Source organism: Loxodonta africana, chromosome 6, assembly GCF_030014295.1.
Source record: "Loxodonta africana isolate mLoxAfr1 chromosome 6, mLoxAfr1.hap2, whole genome shotgun sequence".
In the NCBI taxonomy this organism is placed as follows: domain Eukaryota; kingdom Metazoa; phylum Chordata; class Mammalia; order Proboscidea; family Elephantidae; genus Loxodonta; species Loxodonta africana.
This window is the reverse complement of record NC_087347.1, coordinates 4302870-4317646: the sequence shown is the minus strand read 5'-3', so window position 1 is coordinate 4317646 and position 14777 is coordinate 4302870. Positions and strand designations below refer to the sequence as shown.

The window sequence follows — 14777 nt, the reverse complement described above, 5'->3', positions numbered from 1 at the left end:
CATCGAGTCGATGTCGACTCACAGCGACCCTATAGGACAGAGTAGAACTGTCCCGTAGGGTTTCCAAGGAGCACCTGGTAGATTTGATCTGCTGACTTTTTGGTTAGTAGACATAGCTGTTAACCACTACACCACCAGGGTTTCCGAGTAGGCAAAGAGCCTCCTAAAAGAGCTGTAACACGGGCCAAAGGCTGTAACAATGAGGACAGCAACAGGCCTGGAAGGGGCCCTGTGGCAGAGCCGGTAGTGACAGCAGAAACCTGCAGCTAGGAATGCAGCTAAGAGAGCTGAGCAAAGCTGCTACACTGGCTGTGAGCTGGGCCAGTTTGCAGTGGAGAGGCTGAGGGTAGGGAGGCCAAGGCAGAGAGGCCTGCACGGCTGAGAGGGGATGTGCATGGCCAAAAGGAGACCTGTCCTCAGGGGGCCAGGAGGGGGCCTGCACAGCTGAGAGAAGGGCCTGCTTGCTTGCATGGCCGAGTGGAGCTGAGAGATCTGTCCTGCACTGAAGAAGGGAGACTTTTCCTACGTGCTTCCTCATCCTGATCCTGAGTTATAGCCTGTTACTTCCTAATAAGCCACTTAACTGTCAGTATGGTCTGTGAGTTCTGTGTGGCCATTGCAACGGATTAGTGAGCCCAGCAGAGAAGCAGAGAGTGCCGTGGGGAGGATGGCTGGTGTCAGGATTGGTAAAAGGTTGGAGAGTGAGGTATGTTTGACCTCCACCTCATAGGAATCACCTAAGGAATGTAGACCAGCTCTGCTGCTTTTGTTACTACTGCTGTTACTACAACTGTCACTACTAATATTTCCACCGTTACCGCTACTATTACAGCTACTATTACTACTACTATTACCATTACTGTTACTACTACTATTACCACTACGGTTAGTACCGCCATTTTGTAGATGCATTTGATGTTGGTCAGTGACCTTTGGAAGTGTTCCTATACGTTCAGAGGAATCTGCTGATTTGAGTATCTGTCTCTGTTAGCATGTGAGAACATTGCTGGTTTTCTGCCCAAGACAGGGACGGACCCACTGTAAACTCTGCAACCTTGTGTTTTCTTTAATACCTGTTGTGTTTTCATTGGTCAGCCATTCTTCTTGCAAACCTTATTTGTAGGTAAAATTTCTTTTCTCAATGCCTTTGCCTCTGTCTTCCTTTGATGTAATTAGGATCCAAGCAGGGTCCAAGCACCACTGCCCAATGGTGCAGCTAGCACAGTGGGGACTTGACCACCAGGGTGCACCCCTCTCCCTTTGGGCCTCAGGGAGTCCTGGGAACGAGCACCAGAGCTGGCCTCATTTTCTCCCTCCTGGTGGGAGAATAAGGAACCCTGGTGGTGCGGTGGTTAAAGTAATTGCTAACCGGAAGTTTGGCCGTTTGAAACCACCAGTGGGTCTGCAGGAGAAAGATGCGGCAGTTGGCTTCTGTAGAGATTTACAGTTGGGAACCTTGTGGGGTCGCTATGAGTCAGAATCTACTCGAGGGCGGTGGGTTTGTTTGGGGGAGGGAGAATGTCTCATTTTTCAGTGAGTGTAAAAGGTCAGTCAGCCACAACAGGCCGAAAAGAGGTTCATAGCCAGGAAGCGGACTCTCCCAAGCCCAGCCCCCCACAGGGACCTGCAAACCAGCTCACCTGCTGGCTGTAGGTCAGGAGGGACCCTGGCTGCAGGGTGGGGGCTGGGAGTGGGAGCCATGTCCAGGGCCCCCGGGGCACACTGAATGGGCCGTTTGTGTTTTATGAAGGGCCCAGTATCACAGGAATGCAGCCGGCCCCACTGCCCCAAGCGAGAACCGAGAAATCATAATAAAACACCACTCCCGGGAAACCACTTAAATGAATCACTGCTAAGGTAATAATAACCCTTTTGGCAAATGCATTTTCTTTGCCTCAAGCCAAAATATATTCAGTCATACAAAGGGCCCTGTGACGGTTGGAGGGGTGGACCCCACCAGTGGGCGACTCCTGGTTCTTCAATTCTGTGCTTTTCACAGGGCAGGTCTGATAGGAATTCAGGAGGACTCCCACCGCACCCCACGCTTAATGAAACATTCTGGGGCTGTATTTATTTAACAGATACAAGTATTTATTAGGGTCCGAGTGGAGCAAAATAAACTTAAAAAAAAATATCCTTATATTGATCTCATTTGTAGTTTCATATTAAAAAACACTTTTTTTTGGCCAGAAGAATTGAAAATACTCTGAAGAGTGGCGTGTTGGCAGCCTGAGTGGGTTGAAGATATTGAAAGGACTGTCGGACATTTTCTTATATTAATCTAAACGCCATGCATTCAAGTCTCATTAATTTTTCACCACCTCTTACCCTGAGAGAAAGTGCTTAAGAAGCAGAACAGGTAACCATACAGAGTGCATGTTATCTGAGCGTCTAATTATGTGCCAGTGTAGCGTGCCGGGGGGCCCGAGATTAGCCTGAAAAACTGTGTGTGTGTACTGTGCCTCTGTATCATCCGTCTGTCTGTGTCTACCATCTGTCTATCTGTTTTATGGATTGAATTGTGTCCCCAAAGTACGTGTCAACTTGGCTAGACCATGATTCCCAGTATTGTGTGGTTGTCTTCCATTTTGTGATCTGATAACAGTTTTCCTGTGTGTTGTGAATCCTAATTCCTGCCTGGGATTAATGAGGCAAGATTAAAACTGCTGCCGTTGAGTGGACTCTGACTCATAGTGACCCTATAGGACAGAGGAGAAGTGCCCCATAGGGTTTCCGAGGAGTGGCTGGTGGATTCAAACTGCCGATCTTTTAGTTAGCAGCCTGAACTCTTAACCACTGCGCCACCAGGGGTCTGGTTAGGAGGCCAGTTTAGGTTATGTTAAAGAGGATTAGGGTAGGATGTAACATCCTTACTAAGGTCACAGCACTGATCAGATGTAAGGGGAGTTTCCCTGGGATGTGAACTGCATCACCTTTAATCTTACAAGAAATAAAAGCAGAGCGAAGCAAGCAAAGAGATAGGGACCTCCTACCACCAAGCAGGAAGAACCAGGAGCTGAGCGTGTCGGGAGCCCTGTGCTGAGAAGCTCCTAAACCAGGGGGAGATTGATGAGAAGGACCTTCCCTCAGAGCTGACACAGAGAGAGAAAGCCTTCTTCCCCTGGAGCTGGTGCCCTGAATTTGAACGTGTAGCCTCCTAGACGGTGGGAGAATAAATTTTTGTTTATTAGAGCCATCCACTTGTGGTATTTCTGTTATAGCAGCACTAGATGACTAAGACTATCTGTCTGTCTATCTTTTGGATATGTTTGCCTGCTTATCTAATTTTACTTTTCTAATTGTAATTGTAGTACCTATTTATTGTAAAAAAAATTGGGAAGTACAGAAAATATAAAGAAGAAAGCTTAAACTACCCATTGCCCCACCATTAAAAATGACTGTTACTATTTTTATGTGTTTTCTTTCTCCTTTCGTGGCCTTTGCATGCACACGATTGTGTCCTGGAGAGGCCCTGAGGTCCAGGTGCCAGGGAGGCAAAACGCCCGTTGGGAAGGTGTCTTAGTCATCTAGTGCTGCTAAAACACAAACACCACAAGTGAACGGCTTTAACAAAGGGAAATGTATTCTTTCACAGTCTAGTAGGCTACAAGTCCAAATATTAGGGTGTCGGCTCCAGGGGAAGGCTTTCTGTCTCTGTCTGCTCTGGACGAAGGTCCTTGCCCTCAATCTTTCTCTGGTTGAGCAACTTCTTAGGTGCAGAGACCCTGGGTTCAAAGGATGCGCTCTGCCCCTGGTGCTGCTTTCTTGGTGGTATGAAGTCCGCCCCCCTCTGCTTGCCACACCCCAGGGAGATTCCCTTTACATTGGATCAGGGATGTGACCAGGGTAAGGGTGTTATATCCCACTCTAATTCTCTTTAACAAAATCTAGTCTTGCCTTATTAACTACAGGCATAGATTAGGATTTATAAAAAACACAGGGAAATTACAGTAATCACAAAGTGGAGAACAACCACACAGTAAATACTGGGAATCATGGCCTAACCAAGTTGACACATATTTTCGGGGGACACAGTTCAATCCATGACAGAAGGAAGCATGGTCTCTGCATAGCCCGCAGACTGTTGGGGCCACTCCAAACCATTGTCCGTGATCCTGGTGCCCTTTGCGCTTCCACCTGGCACCTCTGGCCCCTGGGCCTGGCGCCCTCATCTCAGTTTCCTTCGCTGGCTCCCTCTCATCCCCTCAACTTCTGGATGTGCTGGCTGGCAGCAGCTGGTGCCCACACCCTTCCTGGTCCTGATGCCTTTGCCTCCAAAGGGGGTGCATTTTCACCACATCCAAGGTGGACCCCAGGTTGCAGAGCTTGGGCAGCTGCATAATTTGCTGGCTCAATGCAAAAGGAAAATATGGGGCCCTTGTCCAAAAGCAGGAAAAAAGCTTTCCATGGTCTCTCTCTTGGCTTCTCATGGTGTTTTTTACAGGGCTTCGAACTGGTTCGTTTCTACCCTAGGTATACTCAATCAGAATCTATATTTTAACAAGATCCCCAGGTGATTCTTATGTATAATAAATTTTGAGAACCACTGCTCTACCTGTGGCTCTCAGAAGTAGTCCCTAACCAGGAGCATTAGTATCGCCTGGGAACTTGTTGTTATGTGCCATTGAGTAAGTTCTGACTCGTAGCAACCCCACGTACAACAGAACAAAACACTGCCTGGTCCTACACCTTACTCACAATCATTGTTATGTTTGAGCCCGTTATTGCAGCCACTGTGTCAACCCATCTTGTTGAGGGTCTTCCTCTCTTTTGCTGACCCTCTGCTTTACCAAACATGACATCCTTCTCCAGGGACTGATCCCACCTGATAATATGTGCAAAATACGTGAGACAAAGTCCTGCCATCCTTGCTTCTAAGGAGCATTCTGGCTGTACTTCTTCCAAGACAGATTTGTTCATTCTTCTGGCAGTCCATGGTATATTCAATATTCAAAATGACTTGTTAGAAATTCAGATTTTCAGCAGGGGTTTGAACTGGGACGAACTGGTTTGAAACCCTGGTTTTTTATCTGTCATTTGATGTGGTGCTCCTGGGGATCCCGGGCCCATCCTTTGACTTGGTGGGCAGAGTATGCGCACCTGTCCCTGCCCCCGCCTGCCCCTCCATTCCCTGCACCTGTGCTCAGGTCCCTGAGGCGGCCGCAGTGGTGGCTGGGAGGACGTAGGGGCAGGGGCACCAGTGGAGAGGTGGTCTTGGGAGGCGGTCCACACTCCATTGCCCTGTCAGACTTCATCTACAAAGCACAAATTCAAAGACAGTTATCAAGAATTTCAAAATGGTGACCGCAGAACATAACCCCAAGTGTAGGGACCCTCTGCTGTGACTGTCCTAGGTGCTTGAGAAAGGACAGCGCCCCAGGACTGAACACTGGTGCAGGCTCAGGCCAGGACCCAGACTGAGGACACCTGAGCCTCCTGAGATGGGCTTCTCCATCAGCCTGGGGTGAGGTCCTGCTCTCCAAAGGCAGCCCACGAGAGGCATTTGCCTAAAACACACAGGTTCACCTGCTGCTCTTCTGCCCTTTTATAACCTTTTCCCCCTAAATCTTTTTTGCAACGCCTGAAGGAAGGAAGGGCGCTCACAGATAGTCACGTCACTCTTGCCTGCTGTCCGCAATGGGAGTTGGCGGTGCTTGGTGGCTGCAAATGGCTAACTCTGGGGTGCAGACAATTTACGGGTCAGATGAGCCCTGTGCGAAACCTGTATTTAAAAGCCCCGAGAAAGAGCCACCCCTAGGGGGAGTCCAGCTGGGCCAGGGAACTGCACATTCATCACAGAGCTGCTTGAAAGAAAGCACCCGAGGAACGCCTAGCTGTGCTGGGCTAACAGCCCACAGAACAAGCCAGAACGGGGGTGGGGTGCACAGATAGGAAACACCTGCTGCAGCGGCCGTGTGGCTGGCCGGGCACTGTTTTCGTATTCGTGTGTTTTCCTTTCAGTCCGTTCAAACTCAACATAGAGGCGAAATGAAGTCCGGTACATCGTCAAGCCCGATACCTCAGTGGAGGATTTGAGAGCTATGTCTCGGCCGGCGAACCTGGCCTCCCGCCAGCTGCAGGCTGCACAATGGCGCACTGTGCCCCCGCCCTGGGCCAGGAGATCCACAGCCGGGAGTGGCATCCACGCTGGGGTGGCCTGGGATGGGATCAAGTCAGGAAGGCCCCAAGGGAGCAGGGGGTGGAGCAGGGCTCTAACCTGCAGATGGACCCCCAAAGCCAGCTGTCTTTGGGTGGGTGCCTGGGAGCAACGCCTGCGGGAAGCAGGGCGCCGGGACCTGCAGGGGAAGGTGTGGACATCCGACACAAACGCCAATGTTGTACCTTCTAAATCACCCGGACTTCGCAGCTGAAACCCACCCTGAACTTCCAACCCCACATTTCTTGTGGAGGCGGGGAGCCCAACCTGCTGCTAGCTTTCAAAGTCACAAGTCATAATTCTTTCTTGCTGGCGCAGGCTGGGTCTTGAACGTGCTATGGAGACGGCGCGAAAATCCCCATGGATGGCCTGGGATCTGCCACCTCCGCCCGCCTGGACTCCCCAGGAGAAGACCAAGTCCTCAGTGGTGTCCCAGGCAGTTCTCTTTGGGGTTGAACTTGTCTAAGGCTTCCTTCTGAGGGAGTCCTGGTGGCACAACAGTTAAGCGCTCGGCTGCTAACCGAAAGGTTGGTGGTTCGAACCCACCTAGCAGCTCCATATGGCAGTCTGCTCCAACACATGGAGTCAGAATTGCCTCAATGGCATCCAGCAACAACAAGGCCCCTACCAGCCAAGGGAGCCCAGGGCTCAGGTCACCTGGAGGTGAGCCATCGCCGACCTTCACTGAAATTGGTCTGGAGAGGACTGAGGGCCAGGAAAGTAGGCTGATCCCAGGCCACATCTCATCCTCCTCACCTGCGCCCGCTGTGTGCAGACCTGTCCATGCTGAAGGGATTGCAATGGCTAAGGAGCCATCCCAGCACGTTGTCTGATGTGCCAGATGCCTGACACTCCCTGGTGGGCTCCGGGGTTGGGGCCTGTGACCCTGTTCTGCAGTGACGGACCCAGCGTAGAGCCACCTGCAGGCACCTGGGTCCTGGCCCAGCCTCTCTCCTGTTTCGTCTTTACCTTGGTCTCGTGGTCGCCGTGGGAAGGCGGCTTCCAGGAGTGGTGTATGGGTGTCCTGTTGTTGCTGTGACAGACGACCACATACTCAGTGATTTACAACACCACACGGTCATTCTCCTACAGATCTGGAGACCACAAGTCCCAAATCAGCCTCACTGGCCTCAGGTCGAGGATTCGGTAGGGCTGGCTCCTCCTGGAGGCTCTGGGGGAGACTCTTCTCCCTGCCTGTCCCAGCTTTAGAGGCCACCACGTGCCTTGGTCGTGGCCCCTTCCTTGTGTCCCTCCAGCCTCTTGGCTCTGTTGTCACATCTTCTCCTACTGGACTGTGGTAGCTGAGTAACCATCCCCCGAAGTGCCCACGTCCTGATGCCCAGAACGAGCAAATGTTACCTTACGTGGTAAAAGAGGCTTAGCAGGCGTGGCTACGCTGAGGACAGGGATGACCCTGCATTACTGAAAAACCGTGTATAAGTTGTGTGTGTGTGTGTATGTATGTGTGTATGCATGTACATGTGTATACATGTATATGTGTATGTGTATATATGTGTGCATGTATGTATATATGTATGTATACACCGATGGTGCTGAAGGAAGAAGTCCAAGCTGCTCTGAAGGCATTGGCGAAAAACAAGGCTCCAGGAATTGAGGGAATATCAATTGAGATGTTTCAACAAAGAGATGCAGCGCTGGAGGTGCTCACTCATCTATGCCAAGAAATATGGAAGGCAGCTTCCTGACCAACTGACTGGAAGAGCTCCATATTTATCCCTATTCCCAAGAAAGGTGATCTAACCGAATGTGGAAATTATAGAACAATATCATTAATATCACATGCAAGCAAAACTTTGCAGAAGATCATTCAAAAACGCCTGCAGCAGTATATCGACAGGGAACTTCCAGAAATTCAGGCCGGTTTCAGAAGACGACGTGGAACCAGGGATATCATTGCTGGTGTCAGATGGATCCTGGCTGAAAGCAGAGAATACCAGAAGGATGTTTACCTGTGTTTTATTGACTATGCAAAGCCATTCGACTGTGTGAATCATAACAAATTATGGATAACACTGCGAAGAATGGGAATTCGAGAACACTTAATGGTGCCCGTGAGGAAATTTTACATAGATCAAGAGGCAGTTGTTTGGAGATCAAGGGGATACTGATTGGTTTAAAGTCAGGAAAGGTGTGTGTCAGGGTTGTATTCTTTCACCATACCTATTTAATCTGTATGCTGAGCAAATAATCTGAGAAGCTGGACTGTATAAAGAAGAGCAGGGCATCAGGATTGGAGGAAGGCTCATTAACAACCTGTGTTATGCAGATGACACAACCTTGCTTGCTGAAAGTGAAGAGGACTTGAAGCACTTACTAGTGAAGATCAAAGACCACAGCCTTCAGTATGGATTAGACCTCAACATAAAGAAAACAAAAATCCTCACAACTGGACCAATGAGCAACATCATGATAAACGGAGAAAAGGTTGAAGTTGTCAAGGATTTCATTTTACTTGAATGCACAATCAACAGCCACGGAAGCAGCAGTCAAGAAATCAAAAGACACATTGCATTGGGCAAATCTGCTGCAAAGGACCTCTTCAAAGTGTTGAAGAGCAAAGATGTCACCCTGAAGACTAAGGTGAGCCTGATCCAAGCCATGGTATTTTCAATCACATCATACGCATGTGAAAGCTGGACAATGAATAAGGAAGACCGAAGAAGAGTTGACGCCTTTGAATTGTGGTGTTGGCGAAGAATATTGAATATACCAGGGACTGCCAAAAGAACGAACACATCTGTCTTAGAAGTACAACCAGAATGCTCCCTAGAAGCAAGGATGGCGAGACTGTGTCTTACATACTTTGGACATGTTGTCAGGAGGGATCAGTCCCTGGAGAAGGACATCATGCTTGGTAAAGTAGAGGGTCAGTGAAAAAGAGGAAGACCCTCAATGAGGTGGATTGACACAGTGGCTGCAACAAAGAGCTCAAGCATAACAACGATTGTAAGGATGGCGCAGGACCCGCCAGTGTTTCGTTGTGTTGTGCATAGGGTCACTGTGAGTAGGAACCGACTTGACGGCACCTAACAACAACAATGTGCGTGTGTGTGTATGCATGTGTATGTGTGTATATGCATGATTGTACATGTGTACATGTGTGTACGTGTATGCATGTGCGTATGTATATATGTGTGTTTGTGTATATGTGTGTATGTGCACATATGTATGTGTGTATGCGTAGTGGTTAAGTGCTACAGCTGCTAACCAAAGGGTCGGCAGTTTGAATCCGCCAGGTGCTCTTTGGAAACTCTATGGGGCAGTTCTACTCTGTCCTAGAGGGTCGCTATGAGTCGGAATCGAGTCGACAGCACTGGGTTTTTGGTTATGCATGTATATGTGTGTATATGCATGTGTGTGTATGTGTGTACATGTGTGTATGTGTATGCATGTGTGTATATGTGTACATATGTGTGTATGTGTGCGTGTGTGTCCGTGTGTGTGTGTGTGTGTTGGGGGGTAGGGTTGCCAGATTTAACAAAAATACAGGATACACAGTTATATTGGAATTTTAGATAAACAGCGCATACTTTTTTTGCCATAAAACCAGTAACCCACGGTATGTCCCAAATATTGCATGGGGCATACTTACACTAAAAAATTATTTGTTGTTTATCTGAAATTCAAATTTATCTGGATGTCCTGTATTTTGTCTGGGAACCCTGGGTGGGGATGTGTTTCACCTGCTCTGGCGGGACACTGGGCTGGGAACCCTGATGCAGTCCGTTAGGCCTTCCCTCTCACCTGGAGGCTGTGTCTGGCTGCAGCATTTGGAGCCCCCTGAGGAACGGGGTTGCAGGTCTCTGTATAATGTGCGTAAACTTGTATTTGCGTCACTGCTTTCAGTATGGTGCCCCTCTCTCCTCTCCATCCTTCAATCCAGAGACCTTCCATCTCACTCTCTCCAGGGAGATGTCCGGTCTCTGCTAGGGTGGAGGAGGGCACAGGGGGTGCTCACGGCTTCCTGTGAAGACTTTCACCCACTCCTTCTGTTTGTGGTCCCTTGTCCCCTATGCCCAGAGATGGCTGTGCTGCCAGTGTTGGCCCTGGATGTCCGAGGGGTTAACCGGTTTGGTCTCCGCTGTCCTGACGCCTGGCTCAGGGTTCAGCTTCTTGCATTGGCTCCTTCAGTTCCAGTTGTCCATTCCTTGTGTGGCTGTTGTCTGTCCCCTTCTTGTCTTTATGCCACTTACACAAACCTTTGCTGTCATCTGTGTTGGGCTTATGGAGGGGGCAGATGAGATGTTTTTGCTCATTCTGTCGTCTGGGAGAGGAGCTCTCCCCAATTCCACCTCTAAGGTGGTCTGCCTCTCCCAACGAGTGTGTTTTGTCAGAAGTACCTCTATTCAACAATAATGTTGTCCTTGTTGTTGTTAAAAAATTAGCTGCTATCAAGTCAGCCTCCGACTCATGCCAACCCCATGCACAATAGAACGGAACACCGCCCAGCCCTGTGCCACCCCGTGACCCACTGCGGTTCAGACCGTTGTGATCCATAGGCTCTTCTTTGGCTGTGTGCAGAAGTAGCTCCCCAGGCCTTTCCTCCTAGTCTGTCTTAGTTGGGAAGCTCTGCCGAAACCTGCTGAGCATCACAGCAACACACCGCCTCCCCTGACAGACAGGTGGTGGCCGTGCATGAGGTGTTTCGGCCTGAAATTGAACCCAGGCCTGATCAGGAGGGTGAGAATTCTACCACGGAACCACCAGTGACCTCAAACCTCAATGATCAGTTACTAAACAATAATAACAGCAGGTATTTATCACAGAAGAGCTGCTGTTGCGTTCCAGGCCCTGTAATGGGAACTCTGTACACATTACACACACCTTCCTCTAACCCTCTCAACCCCGTGGGTGGGAGGTCATAGGTCCCCCAATTTTTAGGCAATTGAGAAAATTCAGTTCAGTGGCTTAAGTCACACCCCTGGGGTCCCACAGCTAGTGAGTGGGCAGAGCTGGGCTCTGGACTCCTGCACGTGACCTCTGACACACTGCCTCTCCAGGGGGTCCCAGCCCCCTTTGGTTGGACAGCTGACTCCGTTCCTCTTTGTGATTCCCACTACCATAGCTGGGCATGTTCGCCCAGTGGCTCTGGTGGGTTATGCTTGCTGGGGGTGGGGGTGATGTGTACCCATTTGACTTTGTGTTAAGGTAGTGCTCCTGGAGAGGAGCCTCAGGGAGAGAGAGAGGGCTGTTCTTGCTCTCCCCTCCTGGGCTCCCTCCCAGCCCTCCTCCCAGCCCTCCTCCCAGTCCTCTTCCCAACCCTCCTCCTAGCCCTCCTCCCATCCACCCAGCCCTCCTCCCATCCACCCAGCCCTCCTCTGAACCCTCCTCCCAGCCCTCTTCCCATCCTCCCAGCCCTCCTTCCATCCACCCAGGCCTCCTCTCAACCCTCCTCCCAGCCCCTCTCCCAGCCCTCCTCCCAGCCCACCTCCCAGTCCTTCTCCCAGCCCACCTTCCAGCCCTCCTCCCAGCCCACCTCCCAGTCCTTCTCCCAGCCCACCTTCCAGCCCTCCTCCCAGCCCTCTTCTCATCCTCCCAGCCCTCCTCCCATCCACCCAGTCCTCCTCCCAGCCCTCCTCCCCGCCTACCTCCCAGCCATCCTCCCAGCCCCCCCTCCTCCCAGCCCACCTCCCAGCCCCTTCCCAGCCCTCCTCCCAGCCTTCCTCCCACCCCTCCTCTGGCACTCCCTGCTGGAGAGGGTCCTGGAAGCTCATACCATTTAGCTGCTTTCTTTTGTGTGTTTTTCTCCTTAATTTTTTGGGAGGAGGCCTAGGATGCTGTTTTTTGTTTTTAAAGCAAGCTTTGTTTCTTCTCACTGTTTGAATACCATAAAATGCGTAAAGTTATTTAAAAAACTCTCCAAACTCTAGCTTTTATGTACACGATGGAGAATACTGATTTTAGAAATTGAGTGGGTGATTTTTATGTTGTGTGCACTTAGCGTGACAAACCGAACAATCTGAACAGACCTGAGTGCCCTTTTGTCCTCATGTTTATGTCTAATACTGAAGGTTTTGTGGAAAAGCTACATTTTTATGATTCTGAAGTACCTACCTCTTTCCCTCCCGTGTAAAATTTCATCGCGTCTTATTTATTGCACTGGGTATTAACACTCATAGTTTATTAAGGAATTTTCTCTAGGGCTTGTTGAATACTAGAGGTTGTGAAATGATGCATTGGTGGATAGAGGGAGGTTATATTAAAGCCCAGACGTTGTATGGCAGGGGAACAAAATATTAGCTCTGAATTCCGGGGAAAACATTAGCTGCCGAGCCCCCTGGTTCCTATCCAGGCAGGTCTCACCTTTCCAAACGTTTGGATCCCAAGGCTGCCGATTTCATTTTCCCAGCTTGAAGAATGAGGTGTGGAACTCCAAGCTAGTTTTTTTTCCTTCTGTCTTTCACTCTGTGAGAGGTGTTCTATGCTGCTATCCCAGGAAGCTCATCAGGACAAGGCCCCACAGAGCACATCTCAGGTCCCGAGTGCGGGCAGTCGACCCAGCTGCAATTCAGTACTGATAGTGCCAGAAGGAGCCCTGGTGGTGCAATGGTTAAGTGCTCAGCTGCTAACCAATAGGATGAGGGTTCAAACCCGCCAGCAGCTCTGCAGGAGAAAAGACCTGTGCTTGTGAAGATCACAGCCTAGGAAACCCTGTGGGGCAGTTCTGCTTTGTCACATAGGGTTGCTATGAGTTGGAATTGACTTGATGGCACCCAACAAGAATAGTACCAGAAGGAGTGCCAAACCAACCCACGACCCCTTGGGGGTAGGATTATCTAGGGAAGGCTGAGCAGGATGGTCCCACATTGGCCATAACTACACAGCTTCTCTCTGAGGTGGGCTAGACCCTCAGAGGGGCTTTGGGCAAGAAGAAGGAGAAAAGCCAGAACTGGGTGTGAGACACATGGCGAGGGGACTGTGCCTGTTACATTAGGCTTCTCCTTCTGAAAAGTGGCCGGAACTACCTACCTCAGTGTCCAGAGGCAGTGGTGAGGGTAGATCCAATTTTGGCTGTTTCCAGGAGCAGGAGCCTCTGGGCATGGGATGCTCTTGGTCAGGTGGGTGGCACGACTGAACTGCAAGTTCTCTTGCATTTGAGGCAAGAGTCATGCAGCAGTAGCAGAGGCGAGTGAAGTTTGGGCAGGTGCCCTCCACCTGCACATGGGAAGGCTTGAGTGGGCAGAAAAACACGGTCCAGCAGTCTGAATGACAGGAGGTTGGGGTCAGGATGGGGAGTACTGATGACCTGATCTGGAGCTGTGTTGGGCTGTGATCGCTGGGCATTTCTGGCTCAGCAAAGGATAGGCATGGGAGGGGGTCAGACTGGGATGGGCCAGGCCAGGCTCTTCCAAAGTTCACCAGAGCTCTTCCAGGACATCCTAATGACCATTTTGCGGGAAGATCTCTTTGTCCCAGCTGGTAACCTCCTCATCATGGTGCTGGACAGCAGATGGGACACTGCTTCAGGCAGTCAGTGAGTGAGTGGGTAGGACTTCAGGGTTCCACCGCCATTCGCTGCGTCTGGGTCCAAAGGCCATCCACAGGCAAGAGAGGACTCCAGGATGATGCTGCATCGTTGCCACATGGTGGCAGTGGTGTTGTGTGTGTAGGTATATGTGCAGGGAGTAGGGATTCAGATACTGTGGCGTCTGGGAGATGCTCAGGAAGGGCAGTGCCATTGTAGTGGTTTTAGTTTCAGATGCTTTGGCTTCCGCTGCAATAGGGATGTCCAGGGATGGGAGATGAACCATGACAGGTGATGGACCATATCAGGAGATGGACCATAACAGGTGATGAACCATGGCAGATGATGGACTGTGGCAGGGGATGGACCATGGCAGAGGATGGACCGTGGCAGGTGATGGACCATGACAGATGATGGACTATGACAGATGATGGACCAGGCAGTTGATGGCTCATGGCAGGAGATGGACCATAACAGGTGATGAACCATGGCAGATGATGGACCATGGCAGGGGATGGACCATGACAGGTGATAGACCATGGCAGAGGATGGACCATGACAGATGATGGACCACGGTTGATGGACCATGACAGGTGATAGATCATAGCAGATGACAGAACATAACAGATGACGGACCATGACAGGTGATAGGCCATGGCAGATGAAGACCATGGCAGGCGATGGACCATGACAGATGAGGGACTATGGCAGGAGATGGACCATGGTAGGTGATGGACCATAGCAGATGATGAATCATGGCAGGGGATGGATCATGGCAGATGATAGACCACAACAGATGATGGATTATGGCAGGTGATGGACCATAACAGATGATGGACCGTGGCAGAGGATAGACCATGACAGATGATGGACCATGACAGATGAGAGACCATGGCAGATGATGGATCATGGCAGGTGATAGACCACGACAGATGATGGACCATGGTAGATGATGGATTATGGCAGGTGATGGACCATGACAGATGATGGACCATGGCAGAGGATGGACCATGACAGATGAGAGACCATGGCAGATGATGGATCATGGCAGGTGATAGACCACGACAGATGATGGACCATGGTAGATGACGGATTATGGCAGGCGATGGACCATAACAGATGATGAACCATGGC

At 50.3% G+C, this 14777-nt stretch overlaps 1 protein-coding gene across 1 annotated transcript in view; it reads left to right on the top strand.

Annotated features, from left to right (window-relative positions):
- Window positions 1-14777, top strand: part of ASB1 (ankyrin repeat and SOCS box containing 1) — a 91355-nt gene that overhangs the window by 60642 nt on the left and 15936 nt on the right. The gene's annotated exons all lie outside the window — the stretch shown is intronic.